The sequence below is a fragment of the Meles meles genome, chromosome 14 (assembly GCF_922984935.1).
Source record: "Meles meles chromosome 14, mMelMel3.1 paternal haplotype, whole genome shotgun sequence".
In the NCBI taxonomy this organism is placed as follows: domain Eukaryota; kingdom Metazoa; phylum Chordata; class Mammalia; order Carnivora; family Mustelidae; genus Meles; species Meles meles.
Window position 1 is genome coordinate 83,215,052 of NC_060079.1, and position 11,895 is coordinate 83,226,946.

Sequence of the window (11,895 nt, forward strand, 5' to 3'; positions counted from 1 at the left end):
CTATCTTATTTTTTAAAAATAGCTCTGCTTTCTAGATGTACCATAATTTAATTAATCAATTCCCTATTGATGGAAATTTATAGAGTTTGCAGGGCTATCATTTCAAACAATGCTACAACGTAAATCTTTCACGCAGACGTGAGAATAAACAAGGTCCCAAGGTGAAACTGGCAGGTCGGAGTAAATACATCTTTTGTTTTGTGGGATATTCCCGAGATACTCTCCAGAGAGTCTCTGCCCGTCTTCACTCCTGCCAAGAGCAGATAAGACATCCATTGTCCAACATCCATATACATTGTGAGATATTGACTTTTCAGTCCCCGCCAGTCTGAAAGACTGAAACAAAATAGCAACCCATTTCTACATGTCATTACTTCATTATAAGTCAGGTGTTGCTTACTTCCCTTTCTTCATATTGTTAATTTATTTAAACTGCTTTTTTATGTCCTTTGAATAATAAACTCCAGTGAGGTCAAGCTGGGTCAGGTAGCTACTGCTCGTTTTATGGAACTGTATGAATGAATCTCATGAGCCCTGGGATTTACCCTCAAGAAGACATTTCAAAAATTGTATGACTCTCTGCCATTTATGACAGCTTTATTTTAATGAATTTCATACTCTAAATTCTTAATCCACATCACTTTTCTTTGTACTGTTTGATAACACCCAGGTTTTCCCTTACCATTATGTACAAAACGGGGGTTAAGTTCTCCTTGACAAGTCTGGTTTTAAGAAAAACAAAACTTTTGCATCAGATGTAGACCCCTGGGTCTTTCTTGAACCCTGTTGTCATCCTACTGGTCTAGGGCAGCCTCCTCTCCATGCCTGGGAGGGGTCAGGTGGATGTTGGCACTGCAAAGGAAGTTGGGTGCCCCATTAGGATGGACCAAATATGAAGGATCTTGGAGCAAATGGTATTTGTGTGTCTTGTTAGGAGCTCAGTTCCATCTCTTGTGGGACTGGAGCAAAGCTGACCTGAGGCACTTGTTTCTTGGGGCCTGACCGTGGCTTCCTCAGGAGCTGCCTAACCAGGCTGTGACGTGGTGAGGACCATACTTGAACTTGTGTAGGTCAAACCTCAGACAGAGGCTACCTCCTATGTCTCTGGGCTACGGCAGCTCCGTTATGTACCAGCATAGTTCACCTACCCATGGTTTCCCAGGCAGGACAAAACGTTATCAAAGTCAGGCAGCGTCTCCAAGCCTGCAGAATTAGAGCTGGTATGGTTGCCAAGATCTGTTGACCAAAAGAAGGTCCACCGTAGAGCAGACCAAATGGAACAGCAGGTGTAACCACTTGCCTAACTCCAGGAGCCCGCATCTCGTTCATCCAGTGATCCGGACATCAGACCTTACTGCCTCCTGGGAATAGGCTTTTTTTGGGTAAATTCTTAAATAGCCTCTTAGCCTCCATTGTGGTTTCATAATTGTGACCTTATAACAGTTACCATGGAAAGAATTCCTAGATTATAAATAATGACAATGTGAGTTTCCTAGTTACCAAGTGTATTTATAAAATGAATTCCAAAGGTACATGACATTTCATTCCAGCTTATTTTTAGAAATCAAAAGATAATAAAGGAACATACCTTTTTTTCCTCCAGAAAGGAAGAATTGTACTATTTCTCCAAATCTAGTTATACAGCAGTACATCTGTATGACTATTAGAAAAAATGGAGGGTTTTTGGTAACAGTCTATTCTTGGGGGTTTAAGAAAAACAATTTGCAATCACATAGATTTTAGGGTTAAATCAAGTTACTATGACCCTGTATCAGAATTGGGTTTATAAAAGTTATCCTGCATTTAAAAAGATGTCGTGCCCCACAGTTTTCTCACCAGACACAACACTGGGAGAACTGATATGACTTCTACTTTGCAAAATACTTTTGTGACTGAAAACCACTATTTCTTATGCAGAGCTCTTAAAGGCCAAGGCTCACCTGGTGGAAAGAGCTGTGACCAGGAAAGTCAATGAGGCTTCCTGAGGAACACGGCACAGAAGAAAAGTCACTCCATAGGGACAATTGGCTGGCTCAGTCGGTTAAGCATCTGCCTTCAGCTCAGGTCCTGATCCTGGGGTCTTGGGATCGAGCCCTGCATCCTGCTCCCTGTTCAGTGGGGAACCTTCTTCTCCCTCTACCTCTCCCCCTGCTTGTGCTCCTATAGTCTCTCTTTCTCTCTCTCTCTCAAAAATAAATCACTAAAATCTTTTTTAAAAATTTAAAATAAGAAAACCCACCTGATGGGCTTCAGGCCACTTTCTCATGTGCCATAGTAACACAAGTTCGAAGAAGATACAAAAGTGATGGGAATGAAGAAATTTTATGCCCTGTCTACTACTGTGTCTTTTCCGAACACTATTCCAGGAGATGCTTCATGGAAATTGGTTCTTTAGCCTGACTGCAGTGTCTCCTAATTCGGACATTTTCTCCCTTCAGAATCTTAAATCCAGAACGTTCATCTTCTACCCTGAAACAAGATGTTCCGGAACTTATCCCCTGGAACCTCCTGCATTAAAATTCTCCTCTCTCCGTGTACGTGTCATGGATCCTACATTTGCGAGTTGTTTTGGTTTTGTTTCGATACATATTTATCAAGCACTGTATTCTGGGGCACCTGGGTGGCTCAGTGGGTTAAGCCTCTGCCTGTGGCTCAGGTCATGATCTCAGGGTCCTGGTATTGAGCCCCCCTTGGGGCTTTCTGCTCAGTGGAGAGCCTGCTTCTCCCTCTCTCTCTGCCTGCCTCTCTGCCTACTTGCAATCTTTGTCTGTCAAATAAATAAATAAATAAATACATACATACATAAATAAAATCTTTTAAAAAAAACCACTACTCATTTTCTGCAGCTATTATAGCAAACTTGGGGACTTAAAAGAACATTAACTTATGATCTAACTGTCCCAAAAGTCAGGAGTGTGATGGGGACACCCTGGGCTGAAATTAGGGTCTTAGCAAGGCTGTGCTCCCCAGGACGCTCAAGGAGAGAACAGTCTTCTCATCTCTGCTGCTTCCAGGGGCTCCCACACCCTCGGGTTCGTGATTCCCTTCCTCCACTTTCAAAACAACGTGGTGAATTCGGTCCCTCTTGCATCGCACTCTGACCTCTCCCCCTTGGGATTACATTGGGCCCCCTAGTTGACCCATTATAATCTCTCCATTTCAGGGTCCTTAATTTAATCACATCTGCAAAGCCTCTTTTGCCACAGAAGGTAACAACCCACAGGTCCCAGAGACTGGGACATGGACATCTTCGGAGGGGTGGGTGACAATTCTGCCTGCCGCTAGCATTGGTTTATTCTTTCCTAAAAAATGATCCTTGAATACCTACTGGATGTTCAGTACAGCTGAGCAGATGAACACAATGATAGTAGATCCCAATACTGAAATAACTAATCATGGTCGACATTGTCATAACCCAAGCAAATACTCTCTAGCTCAGATAAGACACAGAGACCTGGGGCGCCTGGGTGGCTCAGTGGGTTAAAGCCTCTGCATTGAGCTCTGGTCATGATTCCAGGGTCCTGGGATCGAGCCCCGCATCGGGCTCTCTGCTCAGCAGGAAGCCTACTTCCTCCTCTCTCTCTCTCTGCCTGCCTCTCTGCCACTTGAGATCTCTCTCTGTCAAATAAATAAAACTAAAAAAAAAAAAAAAAAAAAAAGACACAGAGACGTTCCCTGAAATTCGGTCTGTCCCATCCCCATTCTTCCAATGCTGGTTGCGCTTCTTCCTTCTCGTGTCTGTTGTAGTCTTGGACCTTCTCCACCAACGTGGATTTCTCCGGTTACACGCCACGGTGGGGAGGTGGCAGCCTGCCGTGGGGAGCACAGACAGGGAGTTCCCTAGCGTTTCCGCCTAAGACTCGGGATGGATTCAGCACCAGCGTGTGGGGCCTCTCATTCTCCCTTTGTGTTTTTTTATATGTGTTAATCATTTTGTTCCCTCTTTTTTTCTAAATCTATAGGAAGTCACAGTGTCATAAAATTAAAGTGTTTTTAACTGAGTCTAATAATCACAGTAATTCGTTTAATTAATGGCAGGTAGCTTCTCCAAAGTACAGCTCAATATTAATTTCATAGCTGGGATAAATGAATATGAATTTTATAATGATGCCAGAGCCAAGTCAAGTCTACCTCGAAGGAGGCAGCTGCTGGCGATGGTATACTCTCCTTCCCGCCGAGAGTTGTCACATTTGAGGTCGCCGAGAATGTTTGAGATAGAGTTGGGACAGGTCTGGAGGTTAAACTTCAGTTAAAGAAAAGAAAAATCATCACGGTATTCTGAGCCCTCAAGTGAAACCAAGTCAATTACCAAAACTCCTACAGGTTTTGGGTGCCTGGGTGGCTCAATCTGTCAATCATCCCATCCAACTCCTGGTTTCAGCTCAAGTGATGATCTCATTTAGGGCCCCAGGAGCCCCGCATCCAGCTTCAAGCCACATGGAGTCTGCTTGAGATTCTCTCTCCCTCTCCCTTTGTCCCTCCCCCACCCCACTGTTCTCTCTCTCTCTCTCAAATAAATAAATACATCTTAAAAAAAAAAAAAAAACACCTCTTGTAGGTCTTGGAGTTAAAAGACACAGAAGTGGGGTGCTTGGCTGACTCAATGGGTTAAGTCTCTGCCTCCAGCTCAGGTCATGATCTCGGGGTCCTGGGATCAAGCCCCGGATCAGGCTCTCTGCTCAGTGGGGAACCTGCTTCCTCCTCTCTCTCTGCTTGCCTCTCTGCCTGCTTGTGATCTCTTTCTCTCTGTGTCAAATAAATAAATAAAATCTTTTAAAAAAACCACACACAGAAGTGACTCTTCTATGTTGGAATAATGACACACTGGGTTCTATGAATGATGAGGAGATAAGATAAAATCCAACCAGTGTCCCCCAAAGTGTAGCAGGCTCTAACGCCAGCATCTTTTCCACCAGTAACAGTGGTACCTGGAGAATGTAGACTTGGAAGTCAGATCAGCACACTCTGGTCCTAGACAGCAGTAGGCAGCCATGAAAACTTGGACAAGTGTCTTAATCTTGGTATTAATGTTTTTTTGTTAAATGAGGATTTTAAGCTACTATGAATGACCTCTAAGATTTTTTTTTCATTTAAAAATATATGTCTGGTCTGCAATATTCAAATATTTTGGTCTCAAGACACCTTTACACCCTTAAAAAATTATTGAGAATTCCAAAAAGCTCTCGTTTATGTCTACTTTATCTGCTGGTATTTGCTGTGTTAGAAATGAGGGCTTAGAAAAAGGTTTTAAATATTTATTAACTTATTTACAATTAATGAGACATCTATTACATGATAACGTAAATAACATATGCCTATGAAAATTAACTCAAAACACAACATTTCAAGGTAAGATGGCCATTGACATTCTTGAAAATTTTTTCAGTGGCTGGCTGAAGACAAAGCAATCTGATTCTCACATCTGCTCCTGCGTTTAGTCTGTTGTGACAGCAAAGTCATGGAAACTTCGGAAAACACTTTCTATATATACCTTTATGAGACAAAGAGAGCAAAAGGCAAATAACATGTTAGTGTTGTGACGGTGACCTTGTAGCCTCAGAAGCCCTCGCAGGATCTTGGGGACCCCCAGGATGTTTTGTCGTCAGGGCTCAGTGGTGCCTCCCCACTCTTGAAGTGGGGTCCGGCAAAGGGTGGTTCATTGATCTGCACCATTGACTCTCACTTTCGATACGAAAACCGTAGCTCAACAGTCCCGTGAGTTCTTCAAGGTCAAAAGGACACAGTTGTTTTCCCTGTTCTTGCATCTCCCTCTTGGGTTTTTCCCATCCTTTGTTTTGTTCCTCATCCCCAAATGCCCGTGGTTGCAAGGGGGCTGTCATGAGTCCTAGCATCGCAGCTTGATGACAATTGCCCTCTACTTCCTTGAGGGGTTTTGTGAAAAACCAGTCGTTGCCAAATTCCCAGCAAGCCTGCTCTTGGACATCGCTCCTTGGCTGCGGTGGCACCTTTCTTGCACTCGGTTCTAGAGAGAGGACTCGGCCCCGCAGGGTGGCTTTAGGGAAGCAAGAGCCACCCCCAGGAAATGGCAGGTGGACCCACGTTGCCCTAAAACCTGGCCACGTTACAGAGAGGCTGTGCCTTCTTGAGAAGGAGAGCTGGATTCAGCAAAGAGACGGATGACCCACAGCTTCGGCCACAAGGGACTCAGGAGGTATCGGGCAGGAAGGGGTCAAGGAACCATGACCGGAAGAGCCTTCGAAGAGCCTCGGGGATGACGTGACCAGGTCCTGCATCACATCGCTGTTTCTCTTTGCATGATTTAAAAACCATCTCTTTCATATTTGCTTTGCACAACATTTGACAGAATTTAGTACTATTTCAAGTGTAAGTTACAGTTCATTAAAAACAGTGTTAGAAAAGCGCCAGGACCTCCTTCCCACAGCTCACTCGTTCAGCATGCGCCAAATGGACCCGTTCAGCTAGAAGCCAGAACTTCAAATAAAGAAATCTCCGTTTCACACTAGTTTATTTATTTATTTTTCTGTTCGGCGTATTTTTGGATCTACGTTCGAATTTATGCCGACTTTTCTACATATGTTTATTAAACTCTGTAGTTCTTTGTCACTTTTATTTGAAGGGTGAGCGGTGTACTCCCGCCGTTAGCTCTTTAAGGCAAAAAGGCAATTGCGACTTGAGAAAGCAAAGGCAAATCGTTTCTGAGGCTTATTAGTGTTTTACTGCGGGCATAATTCTTCTTTCCGATCTACACTGTGATTACCTATTCAGAGGAAGCACTTAGTCTCCACTTAGAACGTAGGAAGACTTTCCATTAACATCAACTGGAGGATTCTAAGCGCAGCAACAGGACACTTTGTAAGCACGAAACGGATGCCCTAAAGCAAAACGGAAGATGCCACAACCCCCACGCCCCCCAAAAACATTGCATGTGAAAACCTGCTTTTTTCTTCTGAATAATCAATCACAAAAGTAATTTTTCCATGATGAAAATGTGAGTAGCTGAGTGAAAAGTTAAAAAAAAAAAAAAAAAAAACAAGCAAAACAAAACACAGAAACCTCCCCTGCCATTTAGGCTAAAAATAGCAACTTCCGTGCCCAGGTACATGCGTGTGTTTACTTGTAATGAATCTTTAACAGATGGCGCAGCGATCAGAGCCCAGGCGCACCTTCTGAAGTCCGCAAAACCCAGGGCATCAACCTTCCCCAGTCACAGGATGCCTGGATCGGCTCTCAGGAAGAGAAAGTCGGGCAGGACGCAGTAAATTTCTTATATTCATGCAGAGCAGATGGGAGTTTACACAAGGAATTCAGGGAAAGCTAGGCATCTTTCAGAAATTAAGTGAATATTTTGTGCTAATATTGCCTATCACCACCGGGAAAAGTATGGTACTAGGTGATACCTCCCATGATTCTGAGAAAGTCTTTCCTGAAATCTTCCATTTGCTGAAAGGACATCTTGTGGCCCCTGCTTGATTTCTTGGCCAGAATAAGAAAGCGTTGCCGTAATCTGCAAAGCATCGGTGGGTCTGTGTTTGACACCTGACTGCAGCATGGCTGTTCCTTCTGGTCTCCATCCAGGCGCAAGCCAGCGAAAAGAGGTCCTACCACACCACACTGATGTGGTTGCCATGGAAACGCACCACTCAGACATCCTGCTGCAGGACCATAAAAGGCTGGGGCTCCAGCGGCTGCCTTCTGTGCCCACAACCACAGTCCTCTCCCACAGGCTATGCACGAGATAACCACCAAGCAGTCTCTCTTCCCATGACATGGGACACTCGGCCACCAGCTAGACTAGTTCAAGACTTCGTACTGCCCTGGCCCACCCTCTCTTGGAAGGGTCTGCCCTGTGGTCTGAGACCCTCCAACCCAGACCCTCCTCTCTTCCTCCTTCTTGTCCCCCTTCCATGGGTGTCAGACCCAAACATGGTGCACAGGCCACCCCATCGCACCGGCACCCTGTGGGGTCAATCCCATGCGTGTGCAGTCCTGTCTCGGTGTCTGCCTCTGGGCAGATCTGGATGAACTCACTCTTCTTCCTCTAGGTTCACGAGGAGGCACCACACTTGAACAGAGCGTGAGGTCTCTGTTGAATAACAAACACTAAGATACGTTCAACGTAGAATAGCAGAATTTCCGAGGAGTAAAATTTTATCATAGCCCAAGAAATGCACAACAATGAGGTTAACAAAGAATTGGCCAACAAAGCACCTTTCTAACTAAACATTAAAAGCATGTAAATGTCCTATAACTTGTTCTGGCAAATGGGTCAACTCAGTCCATGGGTGCACGTTGACAATGAACGGCTCCAAGACTGCGGTCCCATCAGGCTGGCACTGGGAGTCTGTGGCGAGGGGAAATCCTCCCAATGGGCAGCTTCAGGGGTTCTACCTGGTTACCCATATTGTATATTGTACAGAAAGAGAAGCGAGCAAGGCAAAGGCTTACAAGGACTCAGGGGCAGTGGCAGATGGCTTGGCTACTTGGTCAAAGGCCAATGATTCAAAGGTTGGAATATTGTGTACAAGGAGATCCGGGGACCCTGAAAGAAGATATACCTCTGGGACGGTCACAAGGTGATCAAAGCTTCCTCTCACACATTAGTGCCCACCAGAGACCATCCACCATGGACTAGCATCCACCAGAGGCCATCCACCGTGGAGGAAGTACTGAGTAGCCATGGAAATGGAAAGGCTAAGACAGGGGATGCCAGCTGGCATCTGTCCTCGGTTACCTTGCTCTGGTACCATGAGCACCTCTGTGCAGCACCATGGTGTTGGGCTCAGCAGCAACATTCCCCCTTCTCCGTGACTAGTTTACTACCACTGCGGCAGAGTACCCAACCTGAAAGCAGTGAAGACCGGTGTTGTGCGCCACGGGAATGGTGCCGGCCCTGGAGGGGGCCATCGAGCCTCTTGGTAGCAAGCTGATTCCTCTGGAATAGACACAACTTATCTTGCCTGGCCTGGACACGTATTTCCACCCATAGGTTTGCCTTTCCTCCCTTGCAGGACCTCAGCCAACACCACTCTCCAAAAGTGCAGTCCTGGGTCCCCTGCCACACAAAGCTGCTGAGGAGTGAGCACAGACCATGGGATCAGGAATCCTACCACAACCCGCACCACCCACAAGGCGACTGACCCAGCAGGCCAGAGGGGTGGGCTCTTGAAGGCAGAGCTAAGGCACGTGCTTGGAGGTGATGCCAGAGGGTAACGGGGCAGCGTTCTCTGTGACGTATCGTATGCCCCAAATCAACAGTCAGGCTAGTGCTACAAAATACAGATCTATAAATGCACTGCTATGGAGTGCCATGACTCCGATGGGTAGAATATGCAGGTTCAAGAACAAAGGTGTGGAAGTTAGAGCGGCCCCGTTTTCTCTTACCCTCCAGCGACTTGCTTAGGGAATTTGCTCCTTTTGTCCGCAAAATTCTAGGCTCCGTGGGTTTAGAGGTGAAATGTTTCCATCATGATACACACAAAGTATCCCATCATGATACACACAAAGTATCCCATTAAACTCCCAGCTATGCGTCCTGCCCGGCGGCTTCAAGCTCCTGTGCCAAGAGACCAGCCCAGAAAGAGAAGAGCCACATCTTCACAAATACAACGGATCTTACTCAGCAGGAGGAACTAGGGCCCCTGTCACAAATAGAGTCAGGGAAACAGTAGACTTGGTAGCCAGGTGACCCCCTGGGCATCTCTCTATAGGCCCCATATCCAGTGTAGATGGTCTTTAACACACGCAGCAGTCACTGAGCAGGGAATGGGGACCAGGGGCTGTGGTTCCTTAGGGAGCATGAATGGGTCCACAGGTCACCCGCATGGGCCAGCAGAGACGCCGGCCGGAGAGAAGGGGACCTAAAGTGAGTTGTGTAAGGAATGGAGTGATTTGAATCCCTTGAAGCCCTATGACCAGCTATAGTGAATGATCTGTATTTCGTAACACTAGCCTGACAGTTGATAGATTCCCAGAACTTGGAGAGACCATTCCCTATGGGGCAAGGGGAGAGGCAAGGAGCACAGATGGGGTGAGCCGGCGCGGGCTCTGTGGGGGATGCAGCGTGCCTCCAGTCCTCCGCCCCCCGGGCAGGCTGCCCTTTCCCCGGCTGCCAGCACTGTCCCTGGCCAAGTTCCTCTCTGGGAAACGGTCTTGGCTGAGGGTCAGTGAGAGAGGAGAACGAGGTTCCCTACAAACTGTAGACCTGTTTCCAGGCTGGGCAGCTTTAGGAGAGATTACATAAGGAATTCTGGGATCTTGAAAGTGAGTTTTTTAAGAACTTCCCATTTGCCTCCAAATGAGACACTCAGAAACTTTATGTGCCTCCCAGAGTATTTGTACTTCAGTATTAAGACCACCTGTCACCATCATGTCTCACCTGGATCGCAGCATGGTCCTCCTGGTGTCCTGGTGGACACTTTGCTCCCTGCCTCCTTGCCCCCAGTATTGTGGTCATTGCAGCCCGAGGGGCATTTTATTAACTGAAGTCATGCCTCTTCTCCGCTAATCCTCTCCAGCTGGATTCCCATTGTTCTTGGGATAAAGGAGCAAATTCTCAGCACCGCTTCCTGGCCTCGCAGGACCCACATGCTCTGGACTCTGCAGTCTCCCCTGCATTCACCATGGAGGAGCATACAGGACCTGTAGCTCCCTCCCTTCTAATTCGGTGTCTCTCTCACCGCCTTCCTTCCAGAATGTTCTTTCCTCTTTCCCTTCTTGCCTGCTAAATGTTGCTTTTTCCGCTAAATGTTGCTTTCTTGGGAAAACCGTCCAGACCCCAGAGAGGTTAAATGCTCTGCAACAAAGGTGACCACGTGTCCTGACTCACCTAGACAATCCAAGTTACTGCATCCTCTCGTGCACCGATTTCATCTGCCCCCAACCTGTAACGCTCTCAGTGACGGCTACTTGTGTTTCATCGGAAGTACCCCAACTACCGAAAACAGGTATTATTTTACTTTCAATACCTGTTTCCTTAGAGCAACTGTAACAATATGAGCACAGTAATTTGTCTATCACGTCCATGATTGAATTCCCAACATATAGTAGAATCACTGGCACATAGTAGATGCTCAACAAACATTTCTTGAATGAATGAGAGTGATGGAAAAACTCATAGCATTAGAACATCATCAAACCGCTCTCACCAAGAAAAAACCGGATCAGTTTATATGGCCACCTACTATTTGTGAAAATATTCCCACAGGCAGAAGACTGTAGAATGGTAGCCTTTAACAAATATTAGCAGGGGGGCCTGGGTGGCTTAGTGGGTTAAAGCCTCTACCTTCACCTCGGGTCATGATCCCAGGATCCTGGGATCGAGCCCCACATCGGGCTCTCTGCTCAGCGGGGAGCCTGCTTCCTCCTCTCTCTCTGCCTGCCTCTCTGCCTACTTGTGATCTCTGTCTGTCAAATAAATAAATAAAATCTTTAAAAAAATATATTAGCAGGGATACAATGGTTGCAAGTCTTGCTTTAATTTGCATGTCTTTGATCATGAGGAAGATAGACATTTTATCCCTACTATTTATATTCCATTGTAAATCTTCCATTCATTTCCTAGGCTTTTTCATTTATTACAGTCCTTGTAATGTTATTGTATCTGTGAACAATTTTATTTATTATAGGTATTACTTCTCTTAAATGGTTTATTTGAGGCAAATTTCTTCCCTATTATTGTTTTCATAATTCTTTCATTTCGTCTGCTTTTTATCTTTTATATGATTAACATTTTTATGGTAAAAACCTGTCAACCATTTTTTCATAGTTTCATTTCTCATCTGGCATACTTTTTCCAAAATTGGAATAAGGGTATTTTTCATATCTTTCCTTGTTTTTCAGAAATTCTTGGTTGATTTTTTAGCTCTTGGCCAAATTTTCTTTTGATATATATGATCTATGGTGTGGATATAATTT